The 25,019-nt window shown below is 47.3% G+C and overlaps 1 protein-coding gene across 3 annotated transcripts in view; it reads left to right on the top strand.

Annotated features, from left to right (window-relative positions):
- Positions 1-25,019, top strand: part of Zbtb7c (zinc finger and BTB domain containing 7C) — a 280,865-nt gene that overhangs the window by 190,304 nt on the left and 65,542 nt on the right. The window contains exon 1 of one of the 3 annotated variants that reach the window (XM_048363508.1): positions 12,650-12,878. The exons of the other annotated variants lie outside the window; for them this stretch is intronic. The gene's annotated coding sequence lies outside the window, so the exon portion shown is untranslated. Of the gene's footprint in view, positions 1-12,649; positions 12,879-25,019 lie in introns of those variants that run through there. 3 annotated transcript variants of the gene reach the window in all.

Raw genomic sequence — 25,019 nt, 5'->3', positions numbered from 1 at the left:
TTTAAGCCCTAGTACCAGCACACATGGACACACAAAACTGTTTACTTATGCAAATTTCAACTTCATATTCTACACTTTCTGAAAGTAAAAGACACTTAGGGTCCAGCCCTGTCATGGATGACACAGAGGAGGTTGATTCTGACCACAGAATGTCCCTGCTCTCCAAGGCTGCCTTTGGCCAAGGCACCAGGAGCCCCAGCTGTAGACCCATCTCATCTGACTTCTGGTGTCACTCTTACAGCGTCCATTTATGGCTATTGGCTTTGAGGCAGGTGATTTAACATCCCTGGGCCATTATTACCTCCCATATAAAATGGAAGTTACTGTACTGTCTCAACTGCCAGGCCTGCTTCTGAAGTCAACAAGATAATACTTGTAAAGCGCTTAGCACAGTGCCTGACACCCAGCAAGTGCTCAATAAGGGCTTGCTGTGATTATTTTCAAATGTGTCCCATCTTACGCAAGAGAGTACTCTGGAAAAGTTGTGAAACCAAATCCCACTTTCCCACAACTGACTTCATCACATCACAAAGGTTTTATCTTTACCTCTCATCATCCTTGGAGGGCAGTGACTCTCAACACCTCTGCTTCAAAGGCCTACCTCCTGTGGGCTCTGTCTTGGTTCTCTCATGCCATGGAAGTTTAAATGTATAGGTGGCATAAATAATGATTCCTTACTATGCTGATTTTCCCATCTACACAGGGACTGTCTATTCATCTCTCTAATATTTCTATTTATCTATCTATCATCTATCTATCTATCTATCTATCTATCTATCTAATCCATCTAACCTATCATCTTCTATCATCTGTCTACCCTCTATGTATCTTTTCATCTATCTGGGGAGAACCACCTGTGATCATTTCCTGTCTGCCTTCCATGGCTAAAAACCTATGTAACTCATATACCTGTTTATAGTTCCCAACTTTCACCTGAATTCTGTTTTGGGAGGACATAAACTCTGTTTGAAAATCTGATGTCATCCTTAGCAAAAGATTCATGCTCACATCCTCAGTTTTATGTATCAGGCAGCTGGGGGGTTCAGGAGCCTCTGAAGCCCATGTAAGGAGCCCAGTTAAGGACACCACTGAAGCCGGAGTCCAGCTCTCCTATGCAAGCAGTCATGAGTAGCCACACACTACTGATTAGGTGTGCACTGATCCAAGCTCCCCCAATATTTGGATTTGCTTAGCCCCACCCACCTTACCAGTGCATTGTCTCTCCAGCACACCCATGGCTCTGACAGGCTGTCTGGCCTTTGTCCCTCCCCTAGGATGTCACCTCACCTTTGTCCCACTGTCAAGCACCCTTCCCCCCAGCCCCTTATCTACTTCCAGCTCACAATGCAAGTTTGCATGACTAACCTCCTCTCCCTGATCTGAGGGTTCATGTGGGATATGAACCCTGAGCAGAGAGGCCCCAGCTCTCAAGGCAGAAAATCCAGGCAGAGCACTGAGACCTGAATTCTTAATGCAGTTAAGGTCAGAACTGACAGGGAGATTGGGACATACAGAATGGTGATCCAGGCTTGATTTTTTTTTCCCCTCCCACCTGGTGGGAGATTGAAGTGACAAAATGCCCCAGCTCATGAATAGGAACTCCCAGGGTTCCTATCACAGCCCTGGCACTGACTAGGTGTGTTACTTCAGCCAAAGCAATCAACCCACTTCAGCCCATATTCTCCAGGGAGTTTGTGAGAATGCAGATTTGGGGCTTAGTTTCTGGTTCAGGGGACTTGAGTGAGGCCCACAAATCTCCATTATAACTGTCTATCCAGGAAACTGGCAGAGGATCTGAGAAACACCATGCTTCAGTCAGTGCATGCATACCATCCAGCTGTTGCATCTCTGCTCTTCGTCAGTGAGACACAATGCCCTCATCAAAGACTTCACAATTGCCTTTGTCCTTGAACTTGTGGCTAGGCAAGCCAGCTAACTAGCCTAGACAGAGAGCTGTTAATTCTCTGCAAGGAGATACTGCCAAATAGCATCTCATTCTCAAGCAAGGGCCTCTGTTTAGTGGTCTCCTCTTATGAGAAACAGAGCCTGCTTTCTGCTGCTTCACTTTGGTTTCTACTACTGCATCTGAAGACTCACAGTATTCTGAGCCCTTTGAACCAGTTCTTCAGGACTAAAAGTTATTTTAAAGATGGTAAATATAACCTAAATTCAGATCCTGGCTCTTGCATTGTCACTTTGCAAAAAGAAAAATAAATAGATTGATTAAAAGCAATAATACATGTAACTCTGAGCACAATGCCTGTAACTATCATGATTATTTTCCTATACTTGGGGTGAACAGTGGGTCTTTTCTTTGATGTGATTCTTGGAGAAGGCCGAGTCTATTGTTTTGATCTTGTAGGAGCTATTTCATTCTGCCTCATCCTTGTCTCTACCTGTAAGTCTAACCTTGGACTATAAAAAATGTCCGGCTTCAATGAGAATGTCCTTATCTTGTTGGCTTTGAGGTGTGGTGAAGGTCATTGTGCAGACCTCTATCCTGGCTGATTTGTTTGGCCCTGGACAAGGGCTGTCAGCTCACTTAACCAGGCTCAGTGCCCATTAACCAGCTCAAGGGGTAAGACCGGTATCTATTTGAGCATGCAAGGAGCCAGCTAAAACAGACTTTTTTTTCCCCCTAGAAGGTATCAGAGCCTTTTGGTACTTGCTGTAATAATGAAACTTAGATTATGTATATCTTCCCCATCTAGCACCCAACTAACCACTGGCTTTTCTACCTACTAGGCCTCCTCACACGTGTTATAACCACATGAACATGAGTACACACATACATACACGTGCACACACAAGCCCTCATCTTCCACATCCCTAGCTCTGTCTTCTCCCTGGGTCAAACACTAGTGAAGGGAAATGTGAGCAAGAGGCTGGTGTGCTAGTATTTTCTCTTGAAACACAAAATTTTTCTCTATGGGCAACCTCCCCTACTTTGTTTTTTTTTTTTCAAATCTTAGAGCCTGAACTCTGGGCCTGGGTGCTGTTCTCGTGTGCTGAGCGCTAGCACTCTACCACTGAGCCACAACATTACTTCTGGCTTTTTCTGAGTAGTTTACTGGAGATAAGAGTGTCATGGACTTTTTTTTTCTGGCCTGGCTTTGAACCACAGTCCTCAGATCTCAGCATCCTGGGTAGCTAGGATTATAGGTGTGAGCCACCAGTGCCTAGCAGCAAGCGCTTTTTGATCAAGGATAATCAATGTACTATTTTTCTTGTTTAGAAAATAGCTGGTCTCATGAGATTTAGCCAGATAATGTGCGTGAGTGCAGCAAAAATGCTAACTGAGCAAACGGCCTTTTAAAAGTTGTTTGGCTAAACTGTACCCCCTTTGCACAACACCTTATCAATAAAATTCAATTTTTAAAAAAAGTTGTTTGGCTGAAACTTTCCCAAAGGAATATTTAAGGAGTATTAGCTGGATATCAACAAGCCTCTCATGGCGGGGAAGCCAAACCAAGAACTTGCACCTGTGTGTCTGCAGTGCCCATAGAGTAGGAAAAAATCCCCTTTTCTTTAGGTTTCTAACTGCCCTAAGATTCCTGAGCCTGCCAGAAATCCATCTGACACATCATCCTGGTGTAAGGTTGGGGTTCCTTAATTTAATTGTGCATAGATCTAAAGTTGCTGGTTAGTTAAAAAAAATTGAGAACCATATTAGCCTGATATTGTAAAACATAGTTATTATTGAAAAATCCAGTCGTAAATCTTTTATTCCACTCACAATAACTTCTTAATATACATGCTCTTAACAATTGTGCTTGGATTTTTTCATAGAAACTCCATAAGACATTAAACAAAGTTAGCTAACCCTTTATCTTCCTGTTAGCTATTATGATAGTACATGCATATTAGCAAATATGTCTTTAAATCACAAAAGAAAAAAAAAACCTTAAGTACAAAGTGTGTGCTTCTATTACATTTAATGTTGGCAACTCAGAAGATGTACCTGTTTTTTCTTAAACCAACAATATTAAATTAGTCTCATTTACCAACATTTATCTAAATTACATGAACTTGGGCTGGGGATATAGCCTAGTGGCAAGAGTGCCTGCCTCGGATACACGAGGCCCTAGGTTCGATTCCCCAGCACCACATATACAGAAAACGGCCAGAAGTGGCGCTGTGGCTCAAGTGGCAGAGTGCTAGCCTTGAGCGGGAAGAAGCCAGGGACAGTGCTCAGGCCCGGAGTCCAAGGCCCAGGACTGGCCAAAAAAAAAAAAAAAAAAAAAAAAAAAAAAAAAAAAAAAAATTACATGAACTTGAAAAATGGATTCATTTCTGATAGTCTTAGGGATTTTTTTTTTATCCCCAGTCCTGTAGCTTGAACTCATGGTTGGGTGCTATTTCTCTTAAGTCTAGCCCTCTACTGCTTGGGCCACAGTTCCACTTCCAGTTTTTTGTGTGGTTAATTGGAGATAAGAGTTTCATGAATTTTCCTGCCAACACTAGCTTCAAATTCTGATCCTCAGATCTCAGATTCCTGAGTAGCTAGGATTACAGGTTTGAGCCACCAGTGCCTGGCAGGAATATTTTTAAAGCATTTACAATGGCATATTCTAAGATTTCCCAGGGATGCCAGCAGATATTATCAACATATATATGTATATGTATATATGTTCTATATATACATGCTTATGATGAAGCTTAATTTATAAATCAGGCACAAAAACTAGCAATAACTAATAATAAAATAGAATAACTATAACATTATGCTATAATAACTTACATCAATGTGCTGCTGGTGGCTCATTCTCAAAATGCCTGATTGTTACTACACTCATCTTGTGATGATAGAAGATGATACAATGTCTACGTGCTGGGATGAAGTGAGGTGGAACATAGGTCTAGTGTCCTAATATTTGGCTACTGTTGACTTACCATTGATCCCTCGGGTACTATTCTGAGCAGTGTTATGAAATCTCATGCCATTCTATTCTATCATGCCTGGAATGTACATCTTTGCCTTGTCCAGTCTATCCAAGACTGTATAGCTACCTATTCATCTTGCTTATCAGATCAACTGAGGCAGATCATAGCATATATGCAACTGTTTAAGTAACTTTCAAAATAGTATGCAATTTAAAATAATTTTGTCAGTTTTTGATTTCTGGGATTTTCTGTTTAATTTTTTGGGTGGTTGTTGACTATGGGTAACTTAAATTACAGAAAATAAAACCAGGGGAGGTATTTATATCTAGGTCAATTTGATTACTGCCCTTTTAATGTGCAATAGAAGGCTAGAGTTTGTGATCAATTTTCACAGAGAAAACTTTCAAGATTTTTTTTTTTTTGGTCCTGAAATGTAGTTGTTTTGGGTCCGAGTCCTTTGAGAGCCACAGGGGCCTAAGGTTCAAATACGTATAGGAAGTTGAAGGGCTGGAGTGGGAAGAGAAACATGGTGAAGAGCAAGATGGAGAAGGAAGGGATTTGAAGAACTGAGGAAGCTGAAGGAGAGATGGGAGGTGGTAAAAGGAGGAAGAAGAACAGAAGTATAGGGAGGTCATAAGGAACCATGTGGGGATACAACTGAACTTCCAGACTACCCTTAATCTTATCATACCAACAAGAAATGGACAGAGTTAGCACCGTAAGAGTTGTGGCGTATACCATTTTTATTGGGATTCTAAAGAGGTGTGTGGGCAGGGCATTCAATCAACTAAAATACCTCCATGTTCTTATCTCTTGATACCTCACAGACATACAAGACCAGGACTCAAACCAACCTGTTTGCTTGGAATTGTAATCCACCTTCTAGAGTACTGTCCTCACAAAAGAACCAGGAATTTCCTGCTCTGAAGTCAGGAAATAAATCACAAGCAGACTTGCATCTAGGAAAAAGTCCATCACCCCTCCCAAGGTAACCTTGGGGAAGTCACCTCCCTACCCTCCCAGGCATTTGCTCTCTTTATAAGGGAGCTCATAATTCCTGCTCTCCAGGTCCTTCAGGGTGGGGATCAATTAGATGAAAGGGTGCAGAAGATGAACAGGTGCTTTCTTTACCTAAGGAAGGGCTAAGACAAATGACGGCTCACACCCACCTGAGTTTGCCATAGTTGCTCATTTGTTTATGGTCGTTTCCCTGCTAGAAGGTCAGCTCCATAAAGGCAAAGACCATCTCTGTCTCCTCACTACCTTGCAGCCAAACCCTGGGGTATGTGGGGAGGGGAGAGAAGGGAGGAGAGGAGACAAAAAGATTGGAGAGAGAAGGAAAACCTGAGATGGAGGGTCTTCCCTTGCTGGTGTCCCCTTTCTTATCCCACTTTGGTGGCCACTGTCCCATCTTGGCCAAGTTCTGACCCAGCTTGCTTTTGCCCTGGGCTGCCAGCTTGCTCCAGTGGTGACAGGTCCAGCTCCCCACTCCTACTGTGGGTGCTACATAATCTGAAAGGAAGGTGAGGTCCTGGCAGCTGGGACTTCAAGCTGTGCATAGAAAGCTGGGACCCTCCTCTCCCTCCTGCTTATTATGCAGCCAGCGGACTCAGGGCCCCAGCCCACCTGGGCTCTTGCTCCCACTCCCTCCTCAGTGAACACCCAGCACTCATGCTTAGTCAGCACCTCCCCCTCAGAGGCCCCAGACAAGCACCGGCTGGTGCCCAGTATACTTGAGAAGTGGGAGGCAGGCTGTGCAGATATCCGGTCCTCCCTCCTGAGGCACTGCACCCTTGCCCTTGCCCTCTAGTTTCCACAGGGCAGGGCAGCCAAAGCCCAGTAGGCCTCAGACCTTGCTTCTCTGAAAAAAATTGAAGTTTTGTTTTGTGTCTTGTGGTGGTGTGTTCTTTCCTTCCTTCCTTCCTTCCTTCCTTCCTTCCTTCCTTCCTTCCTTCCTTCCTTCCTTCTTTCTTTCTCTGTCTCTCTCTGTCTCTCTCTGTCTCTGTCTCTGTCTCTCTCTCTCTCTCTATTTCTCTTCCTTTCTTTTTGCATAGGCGCCTGAACTCTGGGCCATAGTACTCTACCGATTGAGCCAATTGGTAGAGTCTTTTTACTTTTATTGAGCCTTTTTACTTTTATTTTCAGACCACTATCTTCCTACCCTGACCTCCTGAGTAGCTAGGATCACAGGCATGGGCCAGCACAAGAAGTGGAGGAATTGGAGGGATTTTTGGCATTTAAAGGAAGGACTTTGGCCTGTAAAATACAGTATGTAGCATTGACAATGCACAGCTTCAGAGAAACCCAGTGATGCTAAATAGCAGTGAATTCTTATTTTACCTTGGTGTTTTAATATTTTCAGTGAGTTCCTACCTGTGGGCCATAGAGATAGTGCCCTGTGATCACTGATCGAGCTGTGCTAATGGCCAGAGCTGTGGACAACAAAGTGGGGAGGTGTTGCCAAGTCAGGCTGGAAGGAGGAGTGGCCACCAGGAAGAGGAGCTATGCCAATAGCTCTCCCTGAGGAACTTATGTTGGACATGCCTTCATTTTACTATTGTTCCAACTGCCTGAATATTTTGTTTTCCTCAAAAGTTCCTTAAAAGTTGAGCATCCAACAAGTTCATTTGGGATGTCAGATAAAGCCTGTGAAGTGCAGGTGGAACTGTTCAGAGAGAGCATGGAGAGGAACAACTGCCCTATGCTGCCATGATGCTACACATATTAGTTCATCTGGTGTGGTGAGATTATGGGAGACCCTCTCTCTATGATGTTTTTCTGATATAAACAAATTTCATATACTGGGCTGGGGATATAGCCTAGTGGCAAGAGTGCCTGCCTCGGATACACGAGGCCCTAGGTTCGATTCCCCAGCACCACATATACAGAAAACGGCCAGAAGCGGCGCTGTGGCTCAAGTGGCAGAGTGCTAGCCTTGAGCAGGAAGAAGCCAGGGACAGTGCTCAGGCCCTGAGTCCAAGGCCCAGGACTGGCAAAAAAAAAAAAAAAAAAAAAATTTCATATACTTTTTAAAAAGAGAATATGAACCTCTGTCGAGTTTCTTATTATTGATTTCAAAGGGCTTCATTATGCCACCCACCTTTCAATGTGGATCCCAATTTCTTGGTATGTAATGGCATATAGACCCTTTCTGGATTACCTCCAAAAGGCTCTTATGAAAGCCAAGTGAGCCCAAAGCTTCAGATTTAGAACTGATGGTATGGCTCAGTGGTAGAATGATTGCCTCACATGCACGAAGCACAGTATTCAAATCCCAGCACTACCAAAGTCAAGTCCATACTTGGGTGGTGAAGTCTACAGTGGGGCAGTAGCAGTATAAGGCCATGGAATATCATCAAGCCCTGTATGATGGCTGTGGGAACACTTCAGTCTTCTCAAGCAGACTTGGTAGACAAACAGAAGCAAAGCCCTCTTGTAGCACACTAGCCAGGATTCTCTTTCTCTTCTTGTTTTTCATTGGGCTTTGCAGGTTCTCAGAGATGAGAGCCACCAGATTGTGGAGCATCAGTGCTGGAAGGGCATGTAGTCATGTTGCCCATGGTCCCCATCTCCTCTCTGATGAGGCCGAGGCTCTGGGGAGGTACAGGACATCCCCACGGGCACAGAGCCAACCAGTAGCAAAGCCTTGAGTAGGTCCAGTCCAGTCCTTGTGCTTCTCAGGTTTGTTGGGCTTCCCTTGTCAATCAGTATCTGACCCTCACCTGCAGGCCTGGGGCCTTTCACCCACCAGACATGACAGGTAAAAAAGACACAAGGTTCTTGCTCTCAGCAACCCTAATCTAGAGAAAAAGGATAATCCAAAACTAAAATAACCAGAAATATGCAGCAAATGAAGTATGTGCTCACAAAAGTGGTTCAATGAAGGGCCTGAGGCAGACAAGGGGAAGGGGAAGATCTACTTTTTCTGGGTGGTCCAGAAAGGCCTCCCAGAGGAGGTGACATTTCTGAGACCCCAGTGGGATCTCAGCAGGGGAGAGAGCATTTCAGGTCAAGGAATCAAAGCCAAAGAAGGTCCACAGCAAAAAGGAAAGGGAATACCATGTCCTGTGACTGCCTGTAATAGAAGTGTGGGTCAGGAAGACAGTTTGGAGAGAAGCAGGGATTTTGCAGTGCCTTGTGGGCCCTGGTGAATAGTCCAGAGACTATTATAAGTGTCCTGCGACATGAGTAGATGCACCCTTCCTCTCCTGCCCAGCACTAGGGGTTAATCACAAGTCTCATCCATTGTGGGTAAGTACTCTACCACTGAATCATACCCCCAGCATTGGTGTGGCACTGAGCTAAGGAGCAGGACAGGAGCAGGTCAGGGAGATAGGTTAAAATGTCCTTGCAGAGTTAAGGTGAGATAGGATTGGGAGATGGCCTCATATGCTGGCAGAGGTAGCAAGAAGAGAGTAGAGTCATGCTATGTTGCAGAAAGATACTTGCTGCTGAGAGCTTGGCTAGAAGTAGGGTAGAGATCAAGTAGGAGAGGGAGGCAGCAAAAGTGGTTCTCAGTTCTAGCTGAGTGACACTGGCTCCCCAATATCAAAAGCATTCTGTAAGAAGACCTGTTCCAAGTGCTGTAGCCAAGTCCAACCTCAGTCTCAGCCTCCTCCTGGCTAACAATATCCTTTGGGGTCAGTAAGAGCCAATACTCTTCTGTTCATCAGGTAGGGAAACTGAGGTACACATGGGTCACGGTGAAGCTCCTAAGAGAACTACACTCGATAAAGAGCCAGGACTTGAATACTAAAGCAGCCTTTGAGCAACAGAGCCATACAAACCCCCGGGGAAGCATAGTGTGACCTCAAGCAAGTTATAAGACCTCTTTAAGCCCATTTCCTCATAGCAAGATGGGGAAGTAATAGACTGTGCCTTATCTGGTATTGACAGAGAGTCCTCAGTCCTTGCCCAACATGGCTCTTGCTATTTTCAGGCACACTGTTCCGGTTGAACCCAGATCTTTGTAAATGTTCATAAGACCTGGTGTCCATGCTTGCCCTGTGCACACAAGCTGTCTGTGTGTCCACATCACAGCAACAGCCAGGCCCTGTTCCCATTTCAGGTGAAGACAGTGGCATGTTTGCTCTTGGTACTTCTGCAAGGCCTTCTGAGCCATGCCTGTGGGCTGGAAGAAGTGCCTTCCCCTCCAGGGACATGAAGGAGGTGGGTTTGGGGCCAGTCATGACTGCCAGGAAGCCTGTGAATCCCGCCTGTTTCCAAGTGCTCTAGATGACCCAGGAAGGTGGGGCAGAGGCAGGGGTGGGGGCAGAGCTCGGGCAGGATGGGAGGGACCACAGAGGAACAGGGTGAGTAAGAGGGAGGGGGACAAAGTAGGCTCTGGAAAGAGCCAGTCCAGAAGTAAAAGCACAATCATAGTTCTAAAGTGTAGCCTGTTCAGGGCTCCTGCGGTGGGTGGTTTGGGGAGCCTCCCTACATCCCTCTCCCTCACCCACCCCTCTGAGATGTCTCCTTTATTCTCCTGTTCCCAGGAGGCAATTGGCACCCAGTGAGGCAGGAGGGGCTTTTGGGCGGGGTTCCCCATTTTTTGCCCAGAGCTATTCTAAAGGGAGTGTCTCAGCAGGGTACACAGTGATTAAGGGGGAGGGAGGAGCAACATTCACTGTCCACTGCAGGACCCAGCGGGTAGGCTGGACAGCAGCCAGCTCTCCCCCAGGCTCTTGGCTGTAATACCATTGGCCCTGGCACCACCCACTAGCCTACCCAGAGGCTCTTTCCAGAGCAGCACTGGAGTTCTAAGAGGGGGGGGCCCTGGGGCAAGCTGGACTGGGGCCTTCCCTCTCCTACCTCTCCCTCTAGTGGCCCTCCCCCAACTTCAGCTGACTTTGAAAAGCTGTCAGCTCTGCCTTGCACCAAATACCTTGTCCACAAACTAGTTCCACCCCCACAGACCCTAGCCTGATGTTTTATCCAGTGAAAGGACACTCTGAGCCAGCCAGTTGCACACTTGCCCCTTGCCTTCCCTCCTGTGGCTGACAATCTCTTTTGTTTATAGCAGCACAAACTATCAGCTGCCTGGTCCACTTCCACCTGGAGCCCTGCTCACATAACCTGCTTCCTAAGCAATTTGGACCCCCCTGGCCACTCTGTAGAAGTCACACCTTATTCCTTAGTGGACAGTGCTGTATGTACTTTGCCCATACTTTACCCCCTGTGCTTTATCTGCCCTGTAGATGATTGGTTCCATCCCAGGGAGGTTCTGCTGCTCCTACCCACCTGTGGGCCCTTGAAGCAAACCCCTGTGGGTGCACAGCAAACATATTACCTGCTCAGATCTGGGAGTGGAGCACGGAGTCACTCAGGATTGGATATTTAATTAGTGACTTTGTAGACAAAGGGATTTGATTTTTCCATTCTTTGGCTTGGGTGTTCCTGGACTATCTGGGTTTTGATAAATTTTTTAAAAATAAATGGAGTCATTCAGTCTTGGAGGCTGTCCAACTGCTCTGATGAAATTCCCCTCACCCCCTGCACCCCATCACTCTGTCCCCCAATCTAGTGTTCCCTGCCCTCTATTTTCCCAAAACCAGAGTCTTTCTCCCCTCAAGTTTTCCTCCTCCCCTCCTACCACAACATAGAAGAGCTTCTTCCCCCACCCCTTGCCCACCTCATGGGTTTTGACAGTTTTAAAGAGAACCACAGAGAGCCCCTTCCTGCAGTGATTTTTGCCTGCCTTCCTGGGGTGTGCTTTCCCCAAGAACACATGAACCACTACTGATGGAATATCAAGCAGGGGCACCTACTTTAGTGGGAATGATCTAGGGGCTCTGAAGATCATCACCTCATGCCTGGCTCTTTCTAGGCCAATGTGGCTTTGGTATCTACTTTGTCTTTGGGATGCTCTAAGGTTTGTGACAGAGTGGCAGGGCTAGGGCAGGCCAAAGCATCTCCTTGTCTGATGTGGACACACTGGGGCAGCTGGTCAACAGGAAGGAATCCTTCCCCTGGCTCCTCCCCCATTTCTGAGACCAGCCAGCTGTTCCGGAATTCATGGCAGTGTTCCCCAGGTGACCAGACAATTCCAAGGGAAAGAAGTCTGACAGAACCAGCTGGCCAGAGCATCCCAGCTGGTGGTTCTCAAATAGGGCATGGTGTATGCTTTGAGGGACCGGCTGGAAGAGGGTGCTGGGCCACCCCGAATGTGATGATCGGCATCTCTGGCTGACATTTGAGTCATCATTTGTGTGATGTGTGTGTTTGCTCATTGGTGGGAGAGGTGTCAGCAAAGCCTGCTTTCCAGTTCACATGGATGGAGTCCTGTCGGCCCTCGGCTGTACACAGAAGCTACTGTTCTGTGCTTAACCACCTCCACGGCCCTCTTCTTCGCTATTTGATTGCTGTGCAGTGTTTGAGTTGGTTAAGTTACAATCACGACGCTTTAAGGGGAAAACATATAATTCTAGTAATTTGGGGGTGGGGGGGAGGTTCAGGTTTCAGGCAAATGGAAACAAAATCGCCTCTAAAAATGCCACACGGACGCACAGATTTGAATAAAGCAATAATAATAAAAGGCTTCCCTTGCCTTGAGATAAGTGAAATATGACGGGAGGGGGAGGGTTCAGGGAGATCCAGGAGAAAAGAGAGGAAAAGAACCCCTCCCGCTCGCTCGCCCTGGCTTTCATTTCTTGTGTTCCCTTCTCCAGAGCGCTGGCTCCACGGGTTAGAAAGTGAAGCCGAACCCCAGCCACCCAGCTCGTGAGGCTGGTCCTTGTCCCGCGCGCCTCCAGCACAGGTGGACGAAAGGGGGCTGCCTGCCAGTTCCTTCTGGTTGGAGGGAGGGGTGGGAGTGCTCGCTGCAAACCACTCCTGGGATGGCTTAACTCGCCCAGCGCGAATCAATGACACCCTGGCGCTGGCGGCGGCAGGCTCCGCGAGCTGCGCTGCCGCGTGGAGCCCCGGATCCGGACCCTGGCGGCTGGCGGCGCTTGGGACACAGCCCGGGCACCAGCGTGGCGTCCCGAGGCGGCCAGGTGGGTTGGCGGCGGCGGCTTCGGCTGAGAGTGAGGTGGCAGTCAGGGGGCTTGGGCTGGGCAGGGGGGGTGCTCCGGGGAGTCCCAAACGCGCGGTGGGGAGACGATGGGAAGGAAGCCCTTCTGGGCTCCAGGGGAGCTCCGCGGGCGCACAGCCACCGTCCCTGGCCGGAGGCACCGCGGGCACTCCCGATCCTCGCCGTGGGGATCCTGTGGCCAGGGTGGCGCCGCAGGACGGCTCCAGCGAAGGCTCCCTGGTGTCCTGGACACTTCTGACCCCCCACCTCGCCGGAGAGGGTGCTGGGGAGCCCGGCGCGTGCCCCTGCCGAAGCCCGGGGGAGAACCTGCAACTCTGGGACCATACCTGTGGCTTTCCTGGTCCCCAGGACCCTTGCCCGCTCGTCCTCGGGCTCTTTATTTTATTTATTTATTTTTAGCTAGGGGCAGCCCTGAGGGTAGAAGGGGACTCTGAAAGGCAGTCGTGGGTGTACATTGTTAGTGGAAATTGCTCCCTTCAACCCTACTCCTCTCCCCTTCCCCCCCCCCAAAAGAAACCCTCTGTCCTTCTGAGTGTTAGATGCAAAACTTGGGGCAAAACAAAAGCCATGGCAACTTGGCAGGAGTCTCCGTTCCTGGGGACCTCGGCAGAAATTAAAGAGTGATTGGCCGAAGTGGCTAGGCGGGCTTGGGAGTTCTCTGCCTTCTGTATCCTCACCCCCAAGCTCGAATCGCGGGCTGAAAGGTAGGTGAGAAACACCCCACTCCACCCCACCCCAACCCCAGAAGGTAGACACGGAAAAACTGGGTCTCAGAGATCTAGTCAAGCCTGGGTCTCGCAGGTTCGAGGCAGCCCTGGTAAGGGGAGCTCATAGAGGGGACCGGTACTGTGTGCCCCCACCCCTGTGGGCACCCAAGGAGCATCGCCCTTGGGTGGCTACTAGGGCCTCAGTGGCAGTGGCTGGCTGCCTGGGGAAGGCTATGGAAAGAGCTGCCCTACCCTCTCCACCGCGTGGACCGGGAGTGTGGGAGTGCTCCTGTGGGGTCCCTGAATGTTTGGTTCTGCTGTTTGGTGCTAGCTTCTGCTATCCAGGCTATGCCCTGGGGCTGGAACAAGAGCCGCTACATAGCTTTTGTTTAGCACCTCACACCTGGCTCTGATGCAGTTCCATGGTGGACGGGTGGCAGACCATTTCCCATTCCTTTAAATGCAGAATTCTGAAAATGTAAAGTGCGTGCTTGAAACAATTAGGTAGTTTTCTCCCGATCAGGTAGGAAGTTGGCTTTGGGAAAAGGGAGGAATGCTAAGGGAAGGAGTCCTAAAGGAGATTCAGGGGCTGAGGGGAACCTGCCAAGTTCAAGTTCCAGCTCTACCCCTCCCTCTGGCCTTCACAAGGCCTTGACTCTCCGGCCTTAGAAAGGCCTCTGAAGCCCCTCTGGGTGAACTCCAGGAAGGGACAGCAGCAGCTTGGGTGCTGCCCCCACCTATCCCCTTAAGGTCCATTGTGAGTTGGTTGGGAAAAGAAAGCCATCTCAAAGTTGTGCCTGGGTAGATGGTGAGTATGGTATTCCATGTGGTGTTTGGTATTGCTCTGTGTGTGGGGGGGGGGGGCACTGTCCCTTGAGGTCTTTTTGTTAGTTTGTGTGCTGGTTCTGGGGCTTGAACTCAGGGCCCAGGTACTGCTCCAGAGCTTTTGTTGCTCAATGCTAGCTAGCGCTCTGCCTCTTGATCTGCAGTTTTACTTCTGGCCTTTGGGTCATTCATTAGAGATAAGTCTCTCACAGGTTTTCCTGCCTGGATGGCTTTAAACTGTGTTCTTCAGTTCTCAGCCTCCTGAGCAGGTAGGATTACAGGTATGGGCCATCAGCACCTGGCTGGTACTGCTTTCTAAGCTATCCCAAATCATCACTCTAAGGGGCAGCCACCACCATACTCATTCACCTCATTTTACAACTGAGGACAAGGTGGACTCCCCCAAGTAGCAATGTAGGCAGCACAGAATCCCTGGGTCCCTTACATAAAACATTGAGGCACCTATGTCAACCAGGTCCTGTGGCTCACGCTCTGGGTTGACAGGACCTATAGAACTAGATCTTACTAAGCCCCTTCTGAGCACTGCTAGCAGATACACACCTAGCCCTCTGGAGAATCCAGAATTCATCAATGAGCCTTGCACATCCATCAATAAAAACCAAGAGACCAAGGAGGCGGTGCTTTTACAGTCTGCTGGGAAGGCCACTTTGAGATCTGAGAAGAAGCTCTTGATGGTCAGACTATCTGAGAAAGGCCTCAGAAAGGAAGTGACATGGAGAGCTAGAGATGCAGCTCAGTGACAGAATGCTTGCACAAAGTCCTGGATTCAATCTCTGGCACCATGCAAGTGTGCATGCACACCAATGAGGCTAAAGGGGAGATAACGTAGGAACAGGGACTTGAAGTAGGAAGACCTAGAGAGCAAAGGCCTGGAGACTGCAAACATAAGGCTTATCCTGCTAAGTGAGTGCTATGAGATAAACCTGGGAAGGCATGGCACAACCTGGCATGCTTTATGCTTTTCTTCAAATTCACCATTAGTTATGGATCATTAGCTCCACTTTGCAGATGGGACTGAGGCTCAAAGGGTTAACAAAGACCTGTCCAGGGCTAGGAATGTGGCTTCGTGGTAGAGTGCTTGCCTAGCATACATAAAGCCCTGGGTTCAATTCCCCAGTAGGCGCTGTGGCTCAAGTGGTAGAGTGCTAGCCTGGAACAAAAAGAAGCCAGGGACAGTGCTCAGGCCCTGAGTTCAAGCCCCAGGACTGGCAAAAAAAGAAAAAAAGAAGGAAGGAAGGAAAGACAAAAAAGGAAGGAAGGAAGGAAGGAAGGAAGGAAGGAAGGGAGGGAGGGAAGGAGGGAGAGAGAGGGAGGGAGGGAGGGAGGGAGGGAGGAAGGAAGGAAGGAAGGGAGGGAGGGAGAGAGAGAGGGAGGGAGAGAGAGAGACAGATCTGTCCAGGAGGCAAAATTCAGTGCTAATTATTTAATTATTTAATATCTTTTGGATCTTCCACCATAATGGTAGAGATGGAGTTAACTGTGTTGCATACTATTTTGTGTAGTATTTGAATCTTAAGTGTTACCCATAGAATAACCCATAGAATAGAATAAACTATTAACCCAGATTTATTTCATTTTAAACAATCAATCAATAGTTATTTAACAACTATTATATTGAGTATTACTGCTTCCAGGTACCATGCTAACTACCAGGCATTGGATAGTAAATGAAATCAGCTGGCCCCCAGCCTCCATGAATGAAGGTCCACATCCCTCGTTGGGATTGAGTGCACGAAGTGAGGCTGAGCATGGATAGGGATCGTAGAAGCACTGCCATAGAAACAGCAGTAGGAAGCCTAGGTGAAAATAGAAAAAGGAAGGGGCAGAGAAGTTGGAATGACAGTTGTTCTCGCATCTCAGTCTCTAGGACTTGTCCCTGGCATCAGGGGACAATGTGGACTGTACATAAATCAGCTTGTGCCCAGCCAAGTGCCCAGGAAGCTTTCTGAGCCCCTGCCAATCACATGACTGGTTTAGGAGGGTTCGTGATCATATGTTCCCAAATGAGCCTGTACTTTGACACATGCTAGCTAGAGATGACAAGGGGCTGAGAGGACTGGCTCCAGCAAAACCAGGATTGGAACCCAAGTATCTTGACTGTGGTTCTTATAGCAGCTGGCCCTGGCCCAGCCAAGACAGTTTCAGAGCTCAGAAGAGAGCAAAGACCCCTTTATTCACTGTCTCTGCATTTACAGCACCCTTCTCCATTTTAGCTGACTGTTTAGCTCTCTCTTAATGGAATGGTGTTGGATGGATGTCTGAGACAGAGCAGCCATAGATATTCTGGTATATCTGTCCTGTTAACTCTCCTTCCATCTCATGTGGTATAATTGGTATAAAATAGATACCTCTAATATTAACTGTCACTTATCTACGGATGGTGAACTGATACATCTGTCTTAAAACATTTGCCCATCTGGGTGATAGTCTGAGAGCCTTCCGTCACCACAGCTGACAGCACTGGTCAAGAACATATGTTTCCCCTTCTTTCTTCTTCCTTAAAAACAGAAAAGACAAGGGGGAAAAAAACCTCCCAGGTCACAATGCATTGGCTTTTCACATTGCATTGCCAAAATAAGACATTTTTCTTCGAATACTGAGATGATCAGCTTGATGACGGGAGCAAGTGGGTGTCGGGCTGGCCGTCCAAAGTGTTTACAGCAATTACACAGGTGTATAATTGCACAGGGATGTTTGTTTGCTCAGCCCGTGTGTAGCCCTACAGGTTGGGCCAGGGAGAGGGCTGTTCAGTTTGTTTTCCTTTGACTGGGAACTGCAGAAATGAATAGAGGGAGGGGAATCAGGTTGAGAGATTGTTGCCAAGAGCAATTTGGAGTCTCCTTCATATTAGTCAGAGATCATGTTTTTCCTTTCTGAAGCCGCATGCCTTGTAGCAACTTCCACAAATGGCTTTTATTTATTTATTTTTGTGAGGTGTGTGTGTGTGTGTGTGTGTGTGTGTGTGTTCCCACACTTCTTAGTTTTTGTTTTGAATTTTAACTTGCTAGACTTCTCATGACTAAGCAAAAATAATTAGTTTAGGAAATGGGGTGATGAAATGGGCCCTTGATATCATACATTCTACATGTCATTGCTTAATGAATTTGAATACTGATCGACCCCAAGGTACCATGATGGAGTGCAATGAATAATTCCTTTGAAGGGAAAGTTTATCTTCAGTGGATGACTTTTAAAATTGAAGCATAATTTCACTTTCTCTCTGTATGTCTCGATCCTGTGTTTACACAAAGAGGAGTGCTTTCCCTCTTCTGTTGCATTTGCTGTTTGGAAGTTCCCTCTGTTTGGGCCTGACTTAGAAGGGATCTCCCCCAGTGGGCCTCTTTCTAGCTCACCCTCACTATGTCCCTCCCTCCATCATAGCAAGAGGCATGCAGGCTCAGGGAGCACAAAACAAGCAAGCTTGCCTGGCCCTAGCCAACCTCTGCTAGGACAGAAATCCTGGTGCGGGCTGTAATCTACCAGTCAATAAGTAAGTCCATCTACTGAACAAATTGACTGAACCAACTCCGAGACTCCAAACTTGAAAAATCACCTAATAAAACAGTATGTAATCTCTGTCAGCTTTTTTTCAAATTAGATACAAACCAGATGCAGATATACACATGACCTGAATGATATCCTTCAGGAAAATCTGTGCAGCCTGCATACACACACACACACACACACACACACACACACACACACACACACACACACACACACGGCTCTTGCCTGGTTTTATCTGTGGATTCCGGCTGACTATTTTGTTGAGTTATTTCTACAGATAAGACTGGCCCACTGGTCTTTATAGAGCTACCGAGAAAGGCCATTGGAAAGGGAACCCAGTCTCTGTTGATATCCGCCTTTCTTAAGCCCTAGAAAAGGCTACTAAAGGTTACCCTAGAGGCAGAACTGAAATAACCAAACAGTGACTGATGATTGTTTTGTTTTTGATTTTTAATAACTACTTTATTGTGGTGTAATTCAATGTATCCATTGAAAGTATACAGCTCAATATCTATAGAATTTTCCCAGGGTTATGAAACAATCACCAGAGGCAAGTCTAGATAATTTTCATTACACTAAAAAGAAGCCCTATACCCATTAACAGTCACTGACCAGTGTACCTCTATCCTCTAGTCCTAGGCCAGCAGCAATTTATTCTCTGGCCATTTAGACCAGAGAATATGTGGGTGTGTCATACAGATGGAATGATATATGGCCTTTTGTGATGGACTTTCAATTAACACAGTGCTTTCAAGAGACATCTGTTTTGTAGCAGGCACCAGTACTGCATTTCTTTATATTCTTGGATGGATATGCCATACTTCATTTGTCCATTCTCCAGGTGATGGATATCTGGGTCATCTCCACATTCTTGTAAATAATGCTGCTATGAATATTCGTGTGTACGTTGTTCATCATTCATATACGTTGTTCATTGTTGACATTGGGTTCATTTCTCTTGGATCTATATCCAGGTTACATGTGGCTCTGTTTTTAACCTTTAGGGGGAATTACTAGACTGCTTTTCCCGGGCCTGCACCAGCAGTATTGAGTGCCCCCAGCTTCTCCATATTTTTATCAATATCTCTCCTACATTTTTGGTGTTTTGCTTGTGGAGACAAAGTCTCACTATGTAGACTAAACTGGCCTCGAATTTGTAATCCTCCAGCCTCTGCCTTTCTGAGTGGTGAGATTCTAAACCATGCCACCACTCTGGCAGTCGGTATCCAGGAAGTAATCCGCAGTTAACTAAGTCCTGTGTACCACAGTTGTCATGCGAGCCATTGGAGCCCAGGAGCCTCCCCAGTGCTCAACAATGTCCATATTTCCTCCCAGCTCCATATTGACGTTTCCCTCCAAACGTTGCTTTGAGGGGTTGGGGGCTCTGTTCCCCACTGCATTACATATCTGCAATAAAATCATTTGAATCCATTGTTCTGGAGCCAATTGTGGTGACACTATCAAAAGAGATAACTTTGGGAAAATTAGCATGGAGGAATTCACTTTGTTTGAAAACTTCCAAAGATTACAGAAACTTGTTCTTTTGGCTGAATGTGTTTATTAGCCATTCTGTGGCAGCAAAGCAAACCTCAGCATGAGAAGGGAATTTCAGTAACTTCTTTGGAGTCATTGGGACAGAATTTGGCTGTTATAACCCATGAGCCTCCTAGACCAGGTGCTAGCCATGAACTGGTATTGCTTAGTCTAGCAGTTCCTGAACCTAACCACACATTGTCATTATCTGTGAAGCCTTTTAAAAGATGACAAGTGCCCAGGCCCTATCTGAGAAGGGATGAAGATGAATGGAGGTAAGTAGAAGGGCTGAAATAGAATGGAGGACTGTAGAGTTGATGTTAATGAAGTATGAGAATACTGAGTCATCTCTGTACCTCAGTTTCCTCACTCCAAACAAGGAGTAGGAGAGGATGAGATTTTTCCAAAGAGTTTTACACATCTGATTCAAGCTGAACAGTTTTGAATGGGCCTGTCATTACATGAAAATTAATTTTGTAAAGAAGTGTTTTGCTGCTAAAACAACTATAGAGAGTCCTTGACTAGATGGCTTCTGGGGTTCTACTTAACAGTTTTGAGCATCACACCTTCACAGGGAATTGTCCCAATAGCCTGGGAGGAGGATTTCATAGGAGTTATACAAATGGCTCTTGGGTGATAAGAGTCATGCTCTTTGAGGAAGGGACTGGATCGTCTACTAGTGCTGCTCTGGCTGGCTGTGTGCCCAACTGTGATGGGATAGAATTTGACTTAGGATCACTTTCTTTACCCCTGTGACATCCTGTCCACTTCCTTTGAAGCCTTTTCCTGTGGCCTTCTATGTTTTATAGTAGTCCAGAGTTTCATTCATTTACTCATTCATTTATTCATTGGGCATTTCCCAAGTACCTCCTATAGATAAGAAATCAGCTAAAACTCTAGTTCTGTCCTCAAATAATGTTTTAACACATTTTAAGCAGAGAAGCAGCTCCAGGCTAATTTCCACAGGTACAATCTTCAGGGCTCCTTGCTTTGGTTGAAGGAAAGTCTTGAAGAAGCTTGAAGTCATGGCATATGAGAAGGAGAATCCATCTCTAATTCTGTGTCTGCAGAGCTTGTTCTGCTCTCCACCCTCCCCCACAAGGGCTCAGCTCTACACAGGCTACTCAGAAAGTGCTTCTGTCATCCTGGTCTTAGCCAGTGACTTGCCCTCCTCCTCAACTCCCACCTGCTAGGAGCAGGCTGGTGGAGGAGGGGCGGGGAAGGCCAGTTTATTCAGAGATCTGAGCTCCATGCTCCAGCCCTTGGCTCTCACCCCATAACCCTGACTGGACAATTCACAGGACAGCTGTGCTCTGCGGACTGAAATAATCAGTGTTTATTAAAGCTGCTGGAGGGAGGGCCAGTGGGGGAGGAGGGAAGTAAGGGTCGCATTTCTCCCTTCCAACAAGAGAGAGGCCAGGTGAGGAAACTTGAGGCCAGCTTCCATGCCCCATGCCCAGAGCCCTCTCCCTCCCTTCCTGGGGAATGACATACAGGGAAGGACATTAGAGCCTGCTTTGGGTGGTGTTGTGAGAGACTTCTTTTTTTAATGAAGGAAGAACCTTGAAGGTTCATTTGAATAGGGATTAATGTCTCTGTGGCCTGGACCTGTAGAGAAGGAGAAATTTGAGAAGGGTAGAAGTTGCAATAAAAGGAAACAGGCTTGATCTGCCTCCAACTGATCGGAAGGTCGTCCAGTTGGCAGCTTTGAAAGGAACATGTTTGGGGTAGTTTTCTGGGCATTAGGGGTGTGTGTGTGCGCGCGCGCGCGCGCGTGTGTGTGTGTGTGTGTGTGTGTGTGTGTGTGTATGTGTCCTTGGTGAATGTCTGAATTTTGGGTTTCTAACCAGTAGAGTGGGATACTTGGAAGTTAGAAAGTCTTCAATTTCTAGTTTGTTTGTTTGTTTTGTTGTTGTTTGTTTTCTTACTTTTGGTTTTATGGGTTTGAGGTTTTATTGGAAGTTATAAAGCCACTGAGTGATTTTGTTGTCTGCTTGCTTGCTTTTGGTTTCATCATTTTGGGAGAGTTTTGAGACAGGGATTTCCTAGGTCTTGTGTACCACCACACCTAGTTCTTGGTCCCTAGTTTTTATTGCTCATCTTTAGTACCTTCATGGAAGATAGAAACACACATTACAGAAAAGCCTTTTCTCCCACTTTTCCTCCACCCTATTGGGGCCTGCCCACCTAGGCAGCATTTTGTTCCATAGTCACCCCACTCTTAATACCTCTTCCCAACTCTCCTTTGTCCTTTTGTTCTGATGAGCCAACTTCGTTCTAGGAAAAAGTCAGCTCTTCATATTGGTGGTGGAGGGAAGACAGTCAGTTGACGGGCATGGTGGGGAAAGCCAGGGGTAGCTGAAAGGACAGAAAAAGTAGCCACCCATCAATATGATTCTGTCTCCCCAGGGGCAGTGGGCTTCCTCCAGGTAGCACTGGGTGTGACTGTGAGCCCTTGAAGACAAAAGTTTCTTGGCAGCTACTCTGAGTGACTCAGGCTTTGGGAGGGGGCCCTGGGCAGGGCTGGGCCTCATCTGGCAGGCCCTGGTGGACCTGCAGCTGTGAGCTTCTCCAATCTGCTGCTTCACTGGGCTCTCCCCCTGCATCTGCTCCCTGCCTGGAGGAACAGCTTCCCACCCCATACACTCCTCTTTTCTCCTGCTCCCATGGTGCACCCTCTGAGTGAACTTGGCCTCCAGCTCTTGGAAGCTTTTTTAACAACACAAGAAGCTTTGCAGACACAAGCAAAGGAGAGGGGCTGAGCAGCAGCCAGCCCAGAGCACATGCTGAGATGAGAGGCTTGAGAAGGCCTGGTGTGGGAGGAGACGAGGCAAGGACAGAGGGTAAGAGGAGAAATGCTGGTCCACATTGCCTTCTCCATAGCCAGGAGAGCCATCACAGGTGAGATATGGCTGACAAAGACAGAGTAGCATCTACTGTGCCTAGGCCCCTACTGGCCCAGCAGGACATGTGCACAGGTCTCCGTTCTCCCTTCTCAAGGCCATCATCTGTCTAACCAGGTAAGACCTGAATGAAAAAAGGAAGCAATGACCTACAGAGTCAGCACCTTTCAGCTGAGTGGTGCAGGAAGGAGCGCTGGTCAGTCAGTATAGCCAATGAGATGTGCACTGAGGGCCCTGGGAGGCCTCAGACAGGTGTTTTGAGCTCGGACCAGTCATAATCATGGCCACATTAGCACAGACTCTGCAATCAGACCCTGGTTCCTGCTATGATTTACAAAGCTATCTGATTTACTTAAGCTCTCCGCACTGAGATGTCCCCTATTTGCAGCAAGATGAGGATGAGGTCACATAGGGTTGAGAGAACCTGTCAGTGCAAGGTATGGTGCTTGCTCTGCACGAGGAGACCCTCCCCATGGGGACAGATCCTAATTCGCACCATGTACTTCCTGCACTGTTCTTCCTGAAGCTTCGGGGGTCTCTCCCCTCCTCTTCCTCTACTCTTTCCTGTCCCATCTTCTTCTTTCTCCCTTGCTCATTCCTTCTTCCCTGCCTCTAAGGCTGCAGGTGGTTGTTCAGATCTGCGTCCATCAGGAGGTAGATGTCCCCTCTCCTCAGATGCCCACCCAGGGGCAGCTCCAGGAAGATGCTCCTGCCAGCCCACATAAATCCACAGACTCAGTGGGGAGCTCTGTCTTTCCGCCTTTCTCTCATCACACATCCTTTAGAGAGGTCCATGGGATGCAGAATGATGGAAGTGTCCCGGACAACTCAGAATAAACCAGGATTCAGGTCTTACCTGGTTACACGGATGATGGCCTTGAGAAGTGAGAACGGAGACCTGTGCACATGCCCTGCTGGGTCAGTAGGGGCCTAGGCACAGTAGATGCTACTCTGTCTTTGTCAGCCATATCTCACCTGTGATGGCTCTCCTGGCTATGGAGAAGGCAATGTGGACCAGCATTTCTCCTCTTACCCTCTGTCCTTACCTCGTCTCCTCCCACACCAGGCCTTCTCAAGCCTCTCATCTCAGCATGTATAAACTCAGAATAAACCAATCCCAAGAACATACCAAGATGTTCCCAGGTAAGATAAAGCTGGGTGTCCCATGGAACTTGAAGAACCTGAGATTTGGGGAATAGGAATAAGCTGATTTATGGAAACAAAAAAAAACCTTAAGTGCTCAATCACTTTCATGTTAAGTAGTTCAGGACGCATTGGGGTCACACTGTCCAGGGTAGACTAAAGTCCTGCTTTGATGTGGACAGAGGGAGCAGAGCCCAACTGTCCCAAGTATCAAGGTGTCAGGAGGTATATAAAAGGTAGAGCATCCTTCCTCTGTTTAATCACAAATTCCTTGTATTTGTCCATGGCAAAATCTTGGCTGGCTCTTAGGCTAAGTCATTTCATAAGTGACAGTGAACAATTATCTCATGATGGATTTTTCAAACTAATTATTACCAGGGACTAAATCAGAAAAGGTAATCATACTATATGAGGAAATCAGCATGAGTAGTAATAAAATAGAAAACACCAGTATGTAAACTTTGGAAATGATATCCTTTGATGAGATCAAAGGTTATTATACACACACACACACACACACACACACACACACACACACACACACACATACACACACACGTAACAAAGAATAGTCCTAGTCACAAGTGCAGAACTTCCAGAAGTCTGAGTACAGTGCACGTGAGTTCTCACAAGATGGCCCTATCCCTGGCATGCTGTTCCCCTTCTCTGGCAGGGCCCTTCCAGAATGACTTGTCCAAAGCACCACAGGGAAAGAGTTGCACAGTGCCACACATTCTTCACACGCACACCTGCCTCTCTCCCTGTGCCACTACCTCACACTAGAGGAACATCTGCTCCTGGGGCTGCCAGGGCACAGCTACTACCCTGGATCACATGATCTGCTGTGGCCATCTAATGAGGGGCAGGCAGATGACATTAAAGCCTCTGGAGCACTCTGGTCTGAAGATTCTTCTTTGTAAACGGCAGAGCCAGACTGTGGGTCTACTTGACCCCAAGACCATGATCCCCAGCCATGGTATCGTGACAGCTGGTGCCTCTGCTACCCTTTCCCATGTTGCAGGGACATAGAGGAGACAGCTAGAATCCTGAAATGACCTGTCTTTGGATAGTGGAGACACGGCTTTCAGTACAGGGGCAGCCTTCTTCCTTAAGGTACTCTCTAGACATGTCTAATTCTGTCCATTACAAGAGTCCTCCTGATGTTCACTCAAGCTGGATGTGAATCCACCAAGACCTGTGTTTCTGTCTCAGTTCATCCACTTTGCAGCTGGGCCTCTGTACACCTGGATGCCCTAAGCCTTGAGTTATTTGTCTATATAATGGGATGATCTCAGCACTCTCTGACTGGATGAGAGAACTAAGATGAATAATGCAATGTACCCATGACATAGTAGCCATCATTTTGAATATAGTTTCTGAGTTTCTACACAGAATATCTCTGGGCCCCCTTTCCCCCCTTTCCCCAGTGTTCCCTCAAGTTCTGCTCGTGACTGTGGCATTTCT

Source organism: Perognathus longimembris, chromosome 15 (assembly GCF_023159225.1).
Source record: "Perognathus longimembris pacificus isolate PPM17 chromosome 15, ASM2315922v1, whole genome shotgun sequence".
Classification (NCBI taxonomy): domain Eukaryota; kingdom Metazoa; phylum Chordata; class Mammalia; order Rodentia; family Heteromyidae; genus Perognathus; species Perognathus longimembris.
The sequence above is the reverse complement of the archived record's forward strand: the minus strand, read 5'-3'. Positions and strand labels throughout refer to the sequence as shown.